This window comes from Pleurodeles waltl, chromosome 1_1, assembly GCF_031143425.1.
Source record: "Pleurodeles waltl isolate 20211129_DDA chromosome 1_1, aPleWal1.hap1.20221129, whole genome shotgun sequence".
Classification (NCBI taxonomy): Eukaryota; Metazoa; Chordata; class Amphibia; order Caudata; family Salamandridae; genus Pleurodeles; species Pleurodeles waltl.
The window spans coordinates 932,532,617-932,551,876 of NC_090436.1; positions in this window are offsets into that span (position 1 = coordinate 932,532,617).

Here is a 19,260-nt window from a genome sequence, read left to right on the forward strand (position 1 = left end):
ACAGGATCTTGGAGCTTCATTTAGCCCAGAGTTGATATTACTAAGCAACTGGATAGGCTACCACCACCTTACACTCATAATACCTGGCATTGACTTGATCAATTAAAGGTGGACTGTTAGATATGACAGAGTTGACTACTCTTCATTTTGCAATGGACTCTCGTTTTGTTTTATGTTGTGTTCAATGAGTTTGGGAAACCATATCGCATCTATTCAGCAGCTAGGGTTTCTCATGCACAGCTGTGAAAATCCTAAAGCTAAAACATTCAGATAGGTTTCTTGGTTGGGGCCCGGCAGAATGGTTCAGTGAGTATAATATTCACTGCTGATAAAGTGAATATCCAGAGGAAATACATTCAAGTTATTCGTTTTTGCGGTGATCAGTGTCACTAAGGATATTCAGATACTGGCATAACAAAGGCCCCCGCAGGGCCCGCAGTGTGAGGGGGCCGCAAGCTCCAAGGGGCCCCTCAACACAGTACCCGGGTCTGAGAGATTCTGCGTGAGCCTGGAGAGGGGTGGGGGCTCCTTGTGCTGTACAAGGGGGGCCCTAAAGTTATGTTATGCCACTGTATTCAGAGAATGACATTCATCGTAAAAAACGCTTTGTGGTCCTGTCTTTGCATCATTTGCGAAGAAGTGTGCACCTATTGTTTTGGGAGAGTGGATGCTGGTGATAATTCAGGGCTCCAGACAGGGGAGACTTGGGTGAAGGTATTTAAAGGGTTGCGTGAGCTGAATGCTATACACAGTGTGCCACTGAAATTTTCAAAGGAAGTAGAATGAAGAGGTGGTTCCAGGATGCTACATATTTGGTTAGAGGATGAAGGCATTGCTCTAGCCGGAAGATCTCATTTGTGATAACGGTGTTTTTGAAGGGAAAGGATTAGCAAGGATGGCGACTGACAGCATGGTCTGAGGCAGAATGATGGAAATGGGCTGTGTCTTTCAGTAGATGTTTAGTAGTGGAATTTCTAAGAGAACTGGTAAGAGAACTGGTAGAATAGGATTGATTCCAAGTTATTGCTTAGGTCAAGAATGAAAGGTCTAAGTGTGATCAGAGGGCTGTTGACAGGAGAGCTTATTAATGGTGTTTAGATCTTCAAAGAAGAGCCAAAGGCTCAAGTGGGAAGTAGATAATGATAATGATGTGAACATGCAACCCGGCAATCAGAGCAATAAAGTTGTGGTTTAAAAGTGGAAAGAGAGGGGTCAAATGGTGGTATAGAACTTATATGAAGCCTAGACTTGTGCCTCGTTGGGTGCTGCAAGTTTTAGGAAAGAACATGGTTCACATTACTGTATCTGTGAAATGTAATGCAAATGTGATGAGAGCTAAAGTAGTTGGTGACCTAAGTAGTTGTATTGTAAATTGAATGGGCATTCTGTAAACAGAACGAAATGAGGAAGTGCTCAAGAATGTTTTCGTACTCTCAGGCTTGCTTACCTTTGACTCAAGAATGGAATATGGGTGGTAGTGGGTTCACTTAATCTAAGACAACGTATGATGGAGGTGGTAGGCAAGGGAGATGGCAGACGTGTGGTGATTATGAGGAGAGAGTAGCAATAACATCCTTAGGCAGAGGGAGAGATAGGAAGAGGAGGAGGCAGTTCGTGAAGGAGTACAGCTGTATATTACACAAATATCTTACAAATACCTGAAAGTATTCAAAAAGATGCATATTCATAATGTATGTGAACTTTGAATTGCATATGCAGGCAGAAAAGGTATGCAGATCAGTAGTACAGCTGGTAACAAATTCACCAATGGAAGATAATTCGCAAGTAGGAACAGTGTCGCATCTGGAAGCAAATTCACCAATGGGAGTTAATTCATAGAGTGGAGAAAACTAAAGAGGGTTTTTCTCTATCAAAGCTGTATGAATGATGGTTGGTACTTTCAATATTAATTTAGGCCTGACTGGCAAGCAATGAAAAAGTGCTATGCCCGGGAAGACCCAGGTTTATATGCTTCTGCATTCTCTAATGAATGGGCACACTGTACTCTCCATAAAACAGCTCAGTACTTGGTATTCCTGTGAAGTAGTGCAATTTAGACTCCGTATTTTAGACATTGTCATAGCACAATTATGCATTTATTTTTGACATTAAATAAGAATGTGCACAAATGTTTATTTAAATTGTTTTCATGTGTTCACTGTTTACATTTTACATTTATACTTTAAGTTGTATTTCCAGAAGTAAAACGTCTTCTCTTATTCATGTTTTGCATCTATTTTGAAAGTCATATGTATGCATGTATAACAGTGATTTCAAAATGCACATTTAAGCCAGATTTACTAAAACGTGGTGCAGCGCGGTGCTGCACCAAAATTTCGTCGGGATGCTGCATCACTTTAGAAACTTAGGGATGTTCTGCATTTACTAAATTACGGTGCACCCCTGTGCTTCCCCCTGTGCCAGCGCTAGATTTAGCTGCCAGCGCCAATGCAGGCACCCTTGCACTATGGTGCAAGGGTGCCTACATTGAGAGGATTCTTTGTTTATGTGCAGGGAGGTGTCCCTTCTTGCACATAAACAATCTACAATGGCGATTTGGCACTTCTAAGTGTGCTGCAGAATGAAGCACACATAGAAGTAGACACTCGTCATGGCCTTCTGCTTTTCGAATGGTGCTGCAGAATGCAACACACATGAAAAAAGCAAAACCGAGGAGGAATAAAAGTATTCCTCCTCATTGTGCCATGGTAACACCAATCCTGGATCTGCCACAGATTTCACCTTTTTGTAAATCTGGGGCAGAGTCAAAAGCAATGGGTGTTGCTTTGGAACACCCACAGCAACACCCATTGCATGCCCCTCTGACGCAGAAAACTGCCTCGGATAGGCCCATATTTACAAGCTGGTATAAGCCACAAAAAGTGGCTAAGCAACGGTTTGTAAATATGGCGCACTGCAAAGTGTCCCCTGAGTGTCACAAAAAGTGATGTTCCGCTGGCTCTAGGGCCTTGTAAATCTGGCCCTTAATGTTTAGTTAAAGTTAGTTTGACTCCAGGCCTTGATTCAGAATTGGGTTTTTGCTTGACCAGCATGTTCTTTCTTTTGCAGGTGCGTTCTCATGATTTCATTAGCTAGAGAAAAGGAGTATTTTTTTTTCATTAGCTTACTCATAGTAAGACCTGAGGAGTGAAATCTTGGCATGAAATGTGGAGACCTACTGAGTAGAAAAAGCCTTCTATTCATCATGGATCAGGAACAAGAGATGCTCAAGGTTGCAGCTGCTGTACAAGTTCTGTAGGATGGGAAATTCAGATGTAGTTGCAAATGCGTATGATGAGAAGGGAGATGATTGCGTCCTGGTGTGGTAGGAAGAGATATGATTGTTTTTGAAGATTTCACTTGTTTTAATTAATGCTATTCTGTTAGAAGTTATGGCAGATTTCCTTGGCTTTTTAAGGGGTACAGACCTCTCTGCTTCTTTTAGCTTTGCAAGTGTGAAGATTTATGCTAAACACTTAAGGCCTTAATTACGAAATTCTGGATTTGCAATTTCCAAATTACAAATCCATAGAAATCGCTATTTTATAAATCACAAAATGGTATGTACGTACCAGACGATTCCCCTAAAAGTAGTTTCTATGGATTCACATTCAGAATTAGGAAATCACAATTTTGGAAATCGCAAAACTGCGATTTCCTAACTGGAAATCACAAATTAGGAAAAGTTGCATTTTTGATGCTGAAAGATGATGTAAGACCAGGACGTTTACAAATACAGGGTGTAGCCACAACCCAGAAGCCTAGCAAGCAGATGGGAGTGCAGAGTGCACCTGGCTTGCCACCTGCAATAGTTTGGGCAATTCCAGGCTAACTGTATGTCAAAAGAAGATTGGGACAAGTATTTAGGGAGCAGGAAGAAAAAAGTTAAATTCTTAATGCATGCATTTCTCCACTTTGTAACCCCTTGCGCCATCACCAGGCATAATGTATGCAGGGAGGAAGTTCCCCCACTAGAGGGACCACAAAAATGGTGCAGTGGAATCTAAGAAATTCCACTGTGCCATTTTTAGTGGCTATTTTTCATGCTTGCAAAGAGCAGATATGAAAAGGGGTCAAATCATTGTTTTCAGTGGGACCCTATGTACTCTGCAGGATTAGCGCCAAAATGTTGGTGCTAATCCTACACAGTACATCAATTGCGTAAACATTTTTTACACTATTGCTCCTACCATGCACCATGGTGCGCCATCTATTAAATAAGGCATGCACATAGTAGCAGTAGGGGGTGCTAAGGGGCGCAAGAAAAGTGGCGCCTAGATGTAGCTTGTGCTTGGCTAAGGAGGGCCTGTAGTTGTCAAGTTGTTCCTTCTTTGTGTAAATAGTTGCTATCTTTGTCTCCCAGACGATGTTGACAGACTATTGGGCTCACTTTATCCTGTGTACCATGCAGAGCCTCCCATCGGCATCAATCAGCATGTGCTAGGAGGAGGGTAAGGTTTTTTTGGGCAAGGTCATCATTATTTTCTGTCACTTTTTTCTCTCTTCTCTTTTTACTTCCATTGTGGTTTTAAATTGATGCATTGTTGATGTTGTGGTGCTGATAAACTATTGCAACTATATTTCATTTTGAACTGCTATGTCTCGTAAAATGATTTAATGTGCGCATGAAGAAGTCGCTATCTTTCACAAATCGTTTTTCCATATTTGCTATTCTGCTGCAAAAAGAAAGATTCACAATGTTTTGAATTAGCCATTGCACTTTTTTCAGGTTGTGACCCTTCATATGTGCTACTTTATGTATTGTGAAAAGTCTGTATGATGCATCTCTGTCTAAGTTGAGTTTGTAGCTAACAGTTATTTCCGGCATATTCCAATGTACAAATTTACCCACAATCAGAGTTGAATTTAGGATTATTTAAAACACAAGAAAGTTAGAACTCTACCAGTCTCTTAAAAGCAGTTCCCAACCAATCATGGTGTCTCTGTTATGCCACATACAAACCAGATCAAACATACAGGCTAAAATACCTCATACATTATAGCGTGAATGCCACTCACATACTAAGGAACACACGCCCCTGGCCAGAGGGATGAACCTTTGACACCAACATAAAGAACACACAATAACACACATTCTCACCACATTTGTAGGGCAAAAAAGGCTAAAACGGAGGAATTGTTAGAACTATGGGCCATATTTGAGTTGGCCCAACCGGTAACCACCCAGAACCCGCAAGCAAGGTTTCTGCACCTCCCCTACATACTTTAGTATGGAGGTGCTCTCTCTGATGCCAGCCATCACAGGCGTTTCTGCACTAGGTTGCACCAATCCACTGGTTAGGAGGCCAATAAGGCCCCCTGCCGGGCAGGAAGCTCCTAGTTCCAGGCCTGGGTGGTCACCAGACCGGTAGGCCCAGATGATTCCAGCCCCATCCCAGGTTGGTGCTAGTGTTCCTCCAAGCTAGTTCCCCCATTCATTGCAGTCAGTTATTCGAACCCAAGCAGGGTGGGGATCATATACTAAAGCTGTAGGAAAGTACCATCTTCCTTGGCATGTTACCCCCATTTTTACCTATATGTCAGTATGTTTTTGCCTGTCTCACTGGGATCCTGCTGGTCAGGACCCCAGTGCTCATAATTTGTGGTCTAATGTGTGTGCTGTCAGTAATGCTTAACGGTGTCACTGAGGCTCTGCTAACCAGAACCTCAGTGTTTATGCTCTCTCTGCTTTTAAATTTGTCACTGTAGGCTAGTGACTTCATTTACCAATTTCAATTGGCACACTGGACCCCCCCCCCCTTATAAGTCCCTAGTATAAGGTACCTAGGTACCCAGGGCATTGGGGTTCCAGGAGATCCTTATGGGCTGCTGCATTTCTTTTGCCACCCATAAGGAGCTCAGACAAACCCTTTCACAGGACTGCCACTGCAGCCTGCATGAAATAACGCACACGTTATTTCACAGCCATTTTCTGTGCACTTAAGTAACTTATAAGTCATCTATATGTCTAACCTTCACTTGCTGAAGGTTGAGTGCAATGTTACTAAGTGTGAGGGCACCCTTACACTAGCAAAGGTGCCACCACATAGTTCAGGGCCATTTCCCTTGAATTTGTGAGTGCGGGGACACCATTACACACGTGCACTACATGTAGGTCGATACCTATATGTAGCTTCACAATGGTAACTCCGAATATGGCCATGTAACATGTCTAAGATCATGGAATTGTCCCCCCATTCCAAATCTGGTATTGGGGAGCCAATTCCATGAATCCTGGGGGCTCCACCATTAACCCCCAGTACCGCCAAACCAACTCTCTGAGGCTTGCACTGCAGCTACAGCTGCTGCCACTGCACAGACAGGGTTCTGCCCTCCTGAGGTCTCAGCAGCTCAGTCCCAGGAAGGCAGAACAAAGCATTTCCTCTGAGAGCAGGGTGTTACACCCTCTCCCTTTGGAAATAGGTGTCAAAGGCTTGGGCGGGGTAGCCTTCCCCAGCCTCTGGAAATGCTTTGAAGGGCTCTTGCATAAGCCAGTCTACACCGCTTCAGGGACCTTTTCCCCTGCTCTGGCGCGATACTGGACAAAGGAAGGGGGAGTGACCACTCCCCTGTCCATCACTACCCTAGGGGTGGTGCCCAGAGCTCCTCCAGTGTATCCCAGACTTCAGCCATCTTGCTTTGGAAGGTGTGGGGGCAGTCTGGAGGGCTCTGAGTGGCCAGTGCCAGCAGGTGATGTCAGAGACTCCTCCTGATAGTTCCTTACCTGATAAGGTAGCCAATCCCCCTCTCAGGACTATATAGGGTCTCTCCTGTGGGTTCTCTTCAGATTCTGCTTGCAAGTTTCCTTCAGGAATCCTCTGCAACTGATACTTCATCCTCTTACCTCGGATCAACCGTAGCCTGCTCCAGGAACCGCTGTAACAGAAACAAAGTATCCACAAGGGACACTTTTCCTCTGCAACTTCAGCTCCAGCCAGCAACTGCAACAGTTTCCATGGTGTGCACACTCGGAGGACTCCCTGTCTTCATCCTGCACCAGAAGGACCAAAGAAATCTCCCGTGGGGTTACAGAGTCACTCCCCTGCTCATGCAGGCATCTTCTACGATGACGACTGGTACCTTTGGACTCCTCTCACAGCAATGAGCGTGCTCCTAAGGACACAGAGGGTGGGCCTCTTCGACATAGACTGTCCTGAGGTTCTGCTGACGCAATTTGGAGGAGGTAAGACCTTGCCTTCCCTGAGAGCGATGGTACTCCTGTGTACTGCATCTTCTTCACCTTCTGAGGCCTCTGTGCACTATTTTCAAAATTCCTTCATGCACAGCCTGGCCCAGGTCCCCAGCACTCCATCCTGTGACGCTCAACTCACTGAGTTGTTTTCCGGCGGCGTGGGACCTTCCTTTGTTGTGCTGCACCAACTGCATTTTGCACCTCCTTTGTCCACATGTCCCGGGACTCCCGTGGGAGCTGCCTGGCATCCTGAGGGCTCTCTATAGTGCTGAGTGCCTCCTCTTCCTCCTCACACAGGGTTGAGGTCCCCAGGTCCCTCCTGGGTCCAGCCAGTGCCATTTTGATGCAAAATGCATATTTGTTGTAACCAAGGTTTGTTGGTGACTTCCAACACAAAATCACGTCTGTATCCATCTTCACGCCGTGGGACGTCCGTTGCATTTTGCGGAAACCAGTTGGCATCTTTTTAGGGTGCATTCCTGCAGTCTTTGTCCAACTGGGGACTCTTCTTTGGCACCCTCTTCTGAGTTTATGGGTTGGCAGGGGCTCCTGCCCTTCCTGGAAGTTCTTTCGACTTCTGGACTTGGTTCCCTTCTTTTGCAGGTCTTCAGGTCCAGGAATCCAGCAATTGTTGTTTGCAGACTTGGTTGGTTACTGCAAAATTATAATCACGGCTTGTAGTGTGTCCTAAGGAAACTTTAAGTACTTTACTCCTGCTTTTCTGGGCTCTGGGGTGGGGTTATTTACTTACCTTTACTGTATTCTTACTCTCCTAGTGATTCTGCACACACTACACTTGTCTAGGGGGGAATTTGTGATTCGCATTCCACTTTCTTAGTATATGGTTTGTGTTGCCCCTAGACCTATTTTATCCCATTGCATTATATAGCATTTCCTATTGTTTGCACTATCCTATGTCTAATTACTTACCTTATTTTGGTGTCTACTATATATATTGTGCATATTACTTACTTCCAGAAGAAGTATTCCCTCTGAGATATTTTTGGTACTTTGTCACCCAAATAAACTACCTTTATTTTTGGTGACACTGAGTATTGTCTTTACATGTGTATAAGTACTGTGTAACTATAAGCGGTATTGCATGAGCTTTGCATGTCTCCTACTTCAGCCTAAGCTGCTCTGCTATAGCTATCAGCCTAAGCTGCTAGAACACTACTACTTCACTAATAAGGGATAACTGACCTTGTATAAGGTGTAGGTACCCAAGGTACCCACTACAAACCAGGCCAGCCTCCCACAAAAGCCCATCCAGTAGATCACTCTCAGGTGACTGGGAGGTTCACAGAAGTCCTGGACAGTGACTCCACTTGTGAAGACAGGAAAGGGGCTTCCAAACTTCTGAGATCTAATGGCAAGGTTGGCTGCTGCCAGACGCAAGCACCTGGTGACTACCAACTGACGATGGGAGAGATATTAGCGGAGACGATGGGAAAGCCTTTGCCCATCCATTTTGCAACCTTCTAGCAGATTGGATTAAGGAGGGGAACCGGTTTAGTTGGTCCTGGTCTGGGTGGGGTCCTTTGAGCCAGAGGACATAGCAATGGCAGAGGATTGCATTAGATATGGGAGAGGGAATCCCGATAAGGATTTCCCCCTACATGCAGCAATGATTCGTAAGGTGGGAGAGGAGACAAGTCGAGGGAAGAAGGGAAGTGAGAGTAAGTAGGAAGAAGCCTAAACAGGACCAAGATTCAGCTGCAGAATTCCTGAACAGGGAGCAGGCATCCAACGAGGGTTCCTCCACAAATGTTAGGGAAGGATTTCACATGTAGTGACAGGATTTGAGGAAGTTACACAGAGTACCCCAAAGGCCAGGACATGAGTTGCATTCCACTCTCCGCTCACAGAACTATATAAGCAGCTGGGCTGACACGAGTCAACCCAATGCCTGATGGGTGCGAGCCCCACCCCCACACCCCTATGGTCACATGTCCTGTACTATCTGTAACCCGAAGATTCGATGAGGAGCCCACCATAACATTATTGATAAATAACATACCCTACAGCTTCCTAATGAACACAAGGGCAACACATTCTTCCTGCTTAAACAAAGGGTTTGTGCCCCTGGACTCCATGGACACACAGGGGTTCTCAGGCACGGTCATGAGGATTCCCTTTATGAAACCCCTAGATTTGGACATGGGAGGCAGCAGCGTGAAGGGAAAATTGCTATATCACCCCTTATCCCTGACTAATCTTCTAGGAAGAGACTTGATGACCAAACTAAACATGACCATTCATTTCGCAGAGGATGGGACAACGGCGTGCTGGACCTCGGGGTCACCCGGCAAGACTCATGTCTTGATTCACCCAAATTGCACAGACAGACCAGCAAGTGTGACACCCGTCTGTTAGACCTGACAACCTTAGGGTGGTCATCCCCAATTGTTTGCCTGCCTCCCTCCACTTTTTGATGCTGGTTTTAGGACTCTGCGCACTTTTACCACTGCCAACCAGTGCTAAAGTGCATATGTTCTCTCCTTAAAACATGGTGACATTGGCTCACACCCAATTGGCTTATTTAATTTACTTGTAAGTCCCAACTCAAGTACACTACATGTGCCAAGGCCTGTAAATTAAATGCTACTAGTGGGCTGCAGCACTGGTTGTGCCACCCACATAAGTAGCCCTCTAACGATGTCTCAGGCCTGCCATTGCAGGGCATGTGTGCGAGTTTCACTGCCAATTTGACTTGGAAACAAAAAAGTACTTGCCAAGCCTTAAACTCCCCTTTTCCTATATATAAGTCACCCCTTAGGTAGGCCCTAGGTAGCCCATAGGGTAGGGTGCTATGTAAGTAAAAGGCAGGCCATGAACATGTGTGTATTCTATATGTCTTGGTAGTGTAAAACTACTACATTAATTTTATACTGCTGTGAGACCTGCTCCTTTCATAGGCTAGCATTGGGGATACCCTCAAATACTGTTTGAGTGGTAGATTCTGAACTGAAAGGAATAGTAGTAAGTTCATATTTATTGTGGCCAGAATGGTAATACAAAATCCTGCTGACTGTTGAAGTTGGATTTAATATTACTATTTTAGAAATGCCACTTTTAGAAAATGAGCATTTCTTCTGCACTTAAATCCTTCTGTGCCTTTCAATCCACGTCTGGCTGGGTTAGTTGACAGCTCCCTTGTGCATTTCACTCAGACAACCCCAAACACAGGATGCTCAGTCACACCTGTGCATATCTGCAAACTGAATGGGTCTTCCTGGGCTGGGAGGGTGGAGGGCCTGACTCTTATTTGTCAAACGACAATGGCCTGCCCTCACACAATGGACTGCCAAACCCCCTACTGGGACCCTGGCAGACAGGATGGAACTGAAAGGGGACCTTGTGCACTTCTAAGCCACTCTTTGAAGTCTACCCCACTTCAAAGGCACATTTGAGTATTTAAGCAGGGTCCCTGACCCCACCAACTCAGACACTTCTTGACAAGATACCTACTGGGAAAGGAACTCTGAACCAGAACCTACAGCCTGCTAAGAGAAGCTGACTGGCTGCCCAAAGGACTCACCTGACGGCTTTGCTGAAAAGGACTGCTGCTTTGCTGTTGCCCTGCTGCCTTGATGCCCTCTGGTTCTGCTGAGAAGTGCTTTCCAAGGGCTTGGATTGAGCTTGCCTCCTGTTCTTCTGAAGTCTCAGGGCCAAAAAGACTTCATCTCTGCAAAGAATTCCTTGTGTGGCAAAAATGTACGCACAGCCGGCTGAACCGGAACAATGCAGCCCGGCTCCCTGAGTGGAGATCGACGCAGCACCAGAATTTCTCCACATCACCCCGAGGTGTCGAAATACCCTGCAACCCGAAGAGGTTCCAAGCCTGCGTGCCAGAAATCGACGCAAAGTCCTTGCTGCATGGAAAAACATGGATGCATCGTCTGTGTGCCCCCGAAGAAACCAATATATACCTCCCCATTTTCCACTCATCTCCTCCTCTGCAGTCCTGTGCTGATAATTTAGACGCAAACCAGGTACTTTGTGCTTGCAAGAGACAAATTGCTTTTTAAGAACTAAAGACTTTATTGATCTTTTTAAAAGCGATATTTCAACTTGTGTTTATCAAAACTTGATAGTTTTGATCTTACTTTAACCAGATAAATATTTATATTTTTCTAAACCTGTGTGATGTCATTTTGTGGTGTTTATACTGCGTTATTGCCTGATTTATTGCACATATACTTTACACATAGCCTTCTAAGTTAAGCCTGACTGTTCAGTGTCAAGCTACCAGAGGGTGGGCACAGGATAATTTAGATTGTGTGTGACATACCCTGACTAGAGTGAGGATCCTTGCTTGGACAGGGGATAACCTGACTCCCAACCATAGACCCAATTTCTAACACCGTCAATCTACCAGCCTTCACTAATTCCGTCCTCACTCTCATTGTTAAAACACAAGAGCTGTCAGGCAGGAAGCTGCAATTGCCCCATGAATTTGTGCTCCACTGGGAAGGTCATCACGATGTGGGGCCACAAGGGGAAGCACTGCTATTCCTGGAGGCTGTCGAAATATGGCCTAGATATGGGATCATGAGGGCAACCGACCAAGTGGATGCAATGTTGGCATGTGCCATCTTCGTCCCATCTGGCCTCAGCATACTGGAGATAACTTATGACCAGTAGTTCAGTATGTGCCCGTTAGCCTCAGAAATTATCTTCGCCGATTTCATCCTGGTTAGGGTGGGGTTACGGAATGGGGCTCCATCACCTATGGCAGGAACAAGGTTTGGCCACAATTCCACCTACGATGTAGGGCTCATCAACCCTGCCGAACCCATAAGGATAACACTGCGAGAAGGGGCTATCCTATCTCGGTTGAGCCTGTACCCACTCCCTAAGTATGTGGATTAAGGTACAGCACCCACAATCCAAGCACTAATTGATCTAGAGACCCTCGACATGGGGGTCTCTCCCTGCAATACGCCGAGCTTCCTGATCAAAAAGAGTAACAGAGGGACCTGGCACCTGGTGCATGATCTGTACCCTCCTCAATTACACTGGCATCTCAAAGTTCCCTGTAGTACCAGACCCATCTGTCATACTAACTAGCATACCCAGAGATGCCTGCTATTTTTCAAGTATAGACATAAAAAAGCATTTTTTTACATTTCACTGCACCCCGACAGTCAGTATCTCACTGCCTTCACCTTCCAAGGGGCACAGCTGCTATACTGGAGACTGCCTCAGGGGTACTGTGAATCCTCCAGTATTTTCAACAGAATACTCAGAAAAGACCTAGCCAACTTTCAATCCAGCAGTACCCTTATACAGTATGCTGATGGCATCTTGATATGCAGTCCTTCTGAGGACCTGTGTCGCAAAGACACGATAGCCCTTCTTACCGCATTTGCCACAAGAGGGTACAAAGTGGAAAAGTGGAAGGTGCAGTATGCATAACCAGATGTTAGCTATCTAGGCCAACTAATCTCAGTGACCAGCCGGCAGATCACACCGGAACGCGCAGAATCTATCAGGGCTATGCCACTCAAAAAAACAAAAAAACGTTTGCAACTATGTCCAACAGTGGGTCTTTGACTACAGAACACTCATTTCCCTCTCATGTGGGGCTATGAAGAAGGCGAGGGTGTGCCATAAGGAACTAGCATGGATGCCTGAAATGCACAAGACCTTTGAAAAACTGAAAACAGAGATATCACACTCCCCCATGCGAGGAGACACTGGCAGACGCATACTTTGTCGTCGACAAAAGCCCCTCCATCATGATGCGGGTACAGCTAATACTGTATTCAGAGAATTGAGGCCCAAATATAAGAAGAGCCTAGTACCACTTAGTGCCACATTAGCATCATTTTTTTATGCTAATGTGGCATTAGGTTGCCAAAAATGCTGCACCAAATTTATAAAGTGGTGCAATGCACGCATTGCACCACTTTGTAAACCCTTGCGCCACATTTGCCAGGAGTAATGTATGCAAAGGTGGCCTTCCTCCATTAGGAGGCTCAGAAAATGGTGCAGTGGAATCTTTGAGATTCCACTGCACCATTGTTCTTGTCATTTCTAATGTCTGCTCATTGCAGACAGTAAATTGAATCACACTATTGTTTATAATGGGCCTCTATGTACTTTGCAGGATTAATGCCACAATTGTTGGCGTTAATCCTGCAAAGTACCACAATAGCATCAGAAATTATGATGCTGTTTTTCCTAACGTGCGCCATGGTGAGCTGTATCATTAATACGACGCACATATGGTGGCATTAGGGGGGCGCAGTGGGGCGCAAGAAAATTGGTGCTTCATGTAATGAAGGGACACTTTTCTTAAATCTGGGTCTCAGTGTTTGCAGTCATGCAGAAAAGCAAGAGCACACTGACTACCCAACGGGTATTGGGATACGAACTAATGCTCTCCAGGCCATTCTGAAAAATAGTATGGTTCCATCTAGTGAATCCAGCCACATTACTAGTGCATGAAGTCAAGAAGGGAGAAGAGACCCACGGCTGTGCAACCTAAGCCCCAGAAGGGATCAGTCAGGTAGAGGAGGAGACAATCTTAGGTAGTGAAGTATTTTTTATCGACAGATCCTCCATAATAGGCCAAAAAATGGGTGTAAGGCCACACAGACTCAGAGACATTGCATGTCACTGCACAACTGACTCTCCTCCCCCACTTGTCAGCACAGGTGGCAGAGCTGACAGCCTTAACTGAACCCTTCACCCTAAGCTTGAGGAAAATGGTAACCATCTACTCTGACTTTGCTTATGTCAAGATCACAGTGCTCTCTAGCATAAACAGGTGGAGAAGACAAGAGTTTTTAAATTCAGATGGCACCCCGTCACACACAGAGAACTCCTAGAATGACTAATAAATGCACTAATTTTACATAATTGTGTGGCTGTGGTAAAGCGTGTTGCTCTTACCAGGGGCAGAACCTTTACATATCAGGGAATGCGCTTGCTGACCAGATTGCAAAAAAGGTGGCCTATGGAATAGTCAAACATACACACATGTTCCCCTCACTGCAAACTACGGAGACAGGACCATCGCACGACAAGCCATATACTAAGACAACAAGATAATACCTGAAGGAATTGCAGGAAACAGGACTTCCCAATGAAAAAGGGTGATGGTTAGCCAGGGGTTGCACACAAACTGCACACAACCTTCTATACCAAGAGGTACTAACAGGGAAACCCATCATGCTGCAGAGCCTCATCAACGTAGTCTTACCCCAGTTTTATTTACCGGCACACATGGCAAAAGATAACGATAGCTGAGCTCCAGAGCGACTGGTTTATTTCCAACCTTACCGAGTGGTAACCATGTATTTAAATGGGTGTACCATTTGCCAGCTATACTTACCCAAACCTACCCTGATGGTCATGTCATTGGTTATGCCGACCAACAGGACGATTCACAGCACTACACATCGATTTTATCAATATGGTTGAGTGGTGTGCTCACTATTGATACCTGATAGTAGTGGTCTTCCCATGCTCCAGGTGGATCGAAGCCAGCCCTTGCATGCACTGCGATGCCAAGGCAGTGGCCACGTTCCTTGTCAGGGATGTAATACCAGAGGGTGGGGTACCAGATGTCATCCCATCAGACAACAGTAGGCACTTTGTCAACTCCATGTTGTACCATATCTGCACCCTTTTAGGTATCATGCACAAAGTGATGGTGTCATTGAGAGATTCAATGGCCTGTTAATAAACAAATCAAGCAAAATTTGCACCTGCCTTAACAAAATGTGACTACACTGTCTGCCCCTGGTCTTGTTTGCGCAAATAAACACACCTACCAGAGAGCATTACCTTACACTACACTGGATTGTAACGGGCAGACTGATGGGAACACCAATCCAAAAGACATGGATTAAATTAAGCACTGATGCAAGCTCTCAGGCAGTGTGAGGCGAATTGCATGTATACCTCTCTGAGTTAACCGAAACCACCAAGAGCTACATGTACGAAAGATTTGATTTGCAACTCGCAAATTGTGAGTCAGAGCGACTCACAATCTGCGAGTCGTGAATCCTTATGTTGAACATTGTCAATGACTCTTTTTGCGAATCGCAAGGGGGTCGCAAATGCCCTACCTCATGAATATTAATGAGGTTAGTCGTAATTTGCGACCCACTTGGGAATGGGTGCCTCACAGGGAGACAGCAGACCGCCATGTCTGAGACTGCTTTTCAGTAAAGCAGTTTTTTTTTTTTTTAACTGCAGCCTGTTTTCCTTAAAGGAAAACAAGATGCATTTAAAAAACTAAAAATTAAAAGTTTTCTTTTGGACCACTGCCTGCTCTGAAAAAATGTTTTTACTGCTATTCACAAAGGGGAAGGGGTCCCATAGGGACCCCTTCTCGTTTGCGAATGGGTTAGCACCAGTGTGACACTGGTGCTAACTGCGATTGTTTTGTGACCACATTCACGGTCAAAAAACAATCATACATGGAACTGCGACTCGCAATTAAGAAGGGAACACCCTTTCCTAATTGCGACTCGCAATCCCTTTTTGCGATTCGGTAAATAGTTTACCGTATTGCAAAAATGGGTCTGAACATACCAAAGTGCATTTTGCATGTTGCAAACTGCTCGATTCGCTGTTTGCGATGTCCAAAGTGCTACGTACATATGGCTCCAAGTTCCTTTCTAAACAGCCATCAGAACTCTAAGTGCACCACCAACAATCTACCCTACCAAACACTTTAGCTTGGGCAGGTAGTTTGCATCAGCAATTCCTGAGGAAATGGAAAGAGGCCAAGTTAAAAGAGACCTTACAGAGTAATCCGTGCAACACACTTAAGGTGGAACGTAGAAAGGCCTGGGTCTACCTCTCTGCTGTGTGACTAAAACCCTCACCACCAAATCCTCCATGAACTGTGACACAGACTGTTTTTATGGACATTCTCCTACAAACTCTTCACAAAAGCAAAGTCACCCCGGTTACGGCAGCACTTTTGCCAAGAACAGAGATACCCCGATTGTTAGAAGACCACAATTGTTTCCCCAGGAAGCCTTCTCGAAACCTGCACTATTTCAAACGTTATGTATTTTTGCACTACTGTGTACTGTAGGAGACTGCCCTGGCTTATAGTGGGTACCTTGTGGTACTTACACCTTGTGCCAGGTCCAGTTATCCCTTATTAGTATATTAGAGGTGTTCTAGCAGCTTAGGCTGATAGAGGTAGCTATAGCAGAGCAGATTAGGCTAAACTAGGAAACATGCAAAGCTCCTACTACACCACTTATATCACTTAGTACTATATCATAAGGAAACACAATACTCAGAGTTACTAAAAATAAAGGTACTTTATTTTAGTGTCAATATGCCAAAAGTATCTGAGAGGGTATACTCTCTTGGGAGGTGAGTAAAATACACAAAATATACACACACAAACCAAAATCAGGAAAGTAACAGTTAGAAAAGTATTGCAAACAGTGTAGAACACAATAGAATGCAATAGGGAAAAATAGGCCTAGGAGCAACACAAACCATATACTCCAAAAGTGGAATGCGAACCACGAATTGACCCCAGGCCTAGTGTAGTGGGTAGAGGGTCGCTGGGAGTGTAAGAAAATACTAAGGGTGTCCAAGATACCCCACCCCAAGACCCTGCAAAGTAAGAGTAAAGTTACCCTACTACTCCAGAAAGACAGTAAAGTCGAGATAGGGGATTCTGCAAGGGCAACAACTGACTGCAAAACACTGAAGACGGATTCCTGGACCTGAGGACCTGTAAAGGAAGGGGAACAAGTCCAAGAGTCACGCAAGTGTCCGGGGTGGCAGGAGCCCACTTAACCCCGGATGAAGGTGCAAAAGGGCTGCCTCCGGGTGGAAGAAGCCAAAGATTCTGCAACATCGGAAGGTGCCAGGAACTTCTCCTTTGGTCAGAAAATGTCCAACGGTGTGCTAGAGGATGCAGAGTTGTTTCCACGCAGAAAGACCACAAACAAGCCTTGCTAGCTGCAAGAGTTGTGGTTTTTGGGTGCTGCCAGGGCCCAGGAAGTACCAGGAGGTCGCCCCTTGGAGGAGGAGACAGAGGAGGCGCTCTGCAATACAGAGAGCCCATGCAGAAACAGGCAGCACCTGAACAGGTGCTCAGAAGATCTGAGGACGATGGTCGACTCAGAACAACAAAGGAGGATCCCACGACGTCGGGGTCCAACTCAGCGAGTTGGGTAATGCAGGACGGAGTACTGAGGACCTGGGTTAGGCTGTGCACAAAGGAAGCCTTGCAAAAGTGCACAGAAGCCCAAGCAGCTGCAGTTCACGCAGTACACAGGATTACTGTCTGGCATGGGGAAGCAAGGACTTACCTCCACCAAATAGAAGGGCCACTGGACTGTCGAAGACACTTGGACTCAGCTCCTGTGTTCCAGGGACCACGCTCGTCAGGATGAGATGGGACCCAGAGGACCGGTGATGCAGAAGTTTGGTGCCTACGTTGGCAGGGGGAAGATTCCGTCGACCCACAGGAGATTTCTTCTTTGCTTCCAGTGCAGGGTGTAGGCAGACAGCCCTCAGAGCATGCACCACCAGGAAACAGTCGAGAAAACTGGCAGGATGAGGCATTACAATGTTGCTGGTAGTCTTCTTGCTACTTTGTTGCGGTTTTGCAGGCATCCTGGAGCAGTCAGCGGTCGATCCTTGGCAGAAGTCAAAGAGGGAAGTGCAGAGGAACTCTGGTGAGCTCTTGCATTCGTTATCTGGTGAGATACCCGCAGGAGAGACCCTAAATAGCCCACAGAGGAGGATTGGCTACAGAGAAAGGTAAGCACCTATCAGGAGTGGTCTCTGACATCACCTCCTGGTACTGGCCACTCAGAGCTGTCCATTGTGCCCTCACACCTCTGCATCCAAGATGGCAGAGGTCTGGGACACACTGGAGGAGCTCTGGGCACCTCCCCTGGGAGGTGCTGGTCAGGGGAGTGGTCACTTCCCTTTCCTTTGTCCAGGTTTGCGCCAGAGCAGGGGTGGGGGGATCCCTGAACCAGTATAGACTGGCTTATGCAAGGAGGGCACCATCTCTGCCCTTCAAAGCATTTCCAGAGTCCAGGAGAGGCTACTCCTCCCGGGCCCTTCACACCTATTTCCAAAGGGAGAGGGTGTAATACCCTCTCTCAGATGAAATCCTTTGTTCTGCCTTCCTGGGACTGGGCTGCCCAGGCCCCAGGGGGGCAGAAACCTGTCTGAGGGTTGGCAGCAGCGGTAGCTGCAGAGAAAACCCCGGGAAGTTAGTTTGGCGGTACTTGGGCTCTATGCTGGAGATCTGGGGATACATGGAATTGTCCCCCCAATACCAGAATGGTATTGGGGTGACAATTCCATGATCCTAGACGTGGTACATGGCCATGTTCGGAGTTACCATTGTGACGCTACATATAGGTATTGACCTATATGTAGTGCCCTGTGTATTGGTGTCCCCGCACTCACAAAGTCCGGGGAAATTGCCCTGAACAATGTGGGGGCACCTTGGCTAGTGCCAGGGTGTCCACACACTAAGGGGCATATTTATACTCTGTTTGCGCCGGAATTGCGTCGTTTTTTTTTTACGCAAATCCGACCCAAAGCTAACTCCATATTTATACTTTGGCGTTAGACCCGTCTAGCGCCAAAGATCTTGGAGTTTGCGTCATTTTTTAGCGTGGACACCTACCTTGCATTAATTATATGCTAGGTAGGCGTTCCCGTCTAAAAAATGACTCCAAGGCATGTGCGCCTTATTTAAACTCCCGTGCAAAAATGACGCACGGGAGTGGGCGGGTCAAAAAAATGACGTCCAGCCGCTTTTGCGTCATTTTTTAACGCCTGGTCAGGGCAGGCGTTAAGGGACCTGTGGGCTCGGAAGGAGCCCAGAGGTGCCCTCCCATGCCCCCAGGGACACCCCCTGCCACCCTTGCCCACCCCAGGAGGACGCCCAAGGATGGAGGGACCCATCCCAGGGAACTTAAGGTAAGTTCAGGTAAGTATTTTTTTTTTTTTTTTTTTGTGGCATAGGGGGGCCTGATTTGTGCCCCCCTACATGCCACTATGCCCAATGACCATGCCCAGGGGACATAAGTCCCCTGGGCATGGCC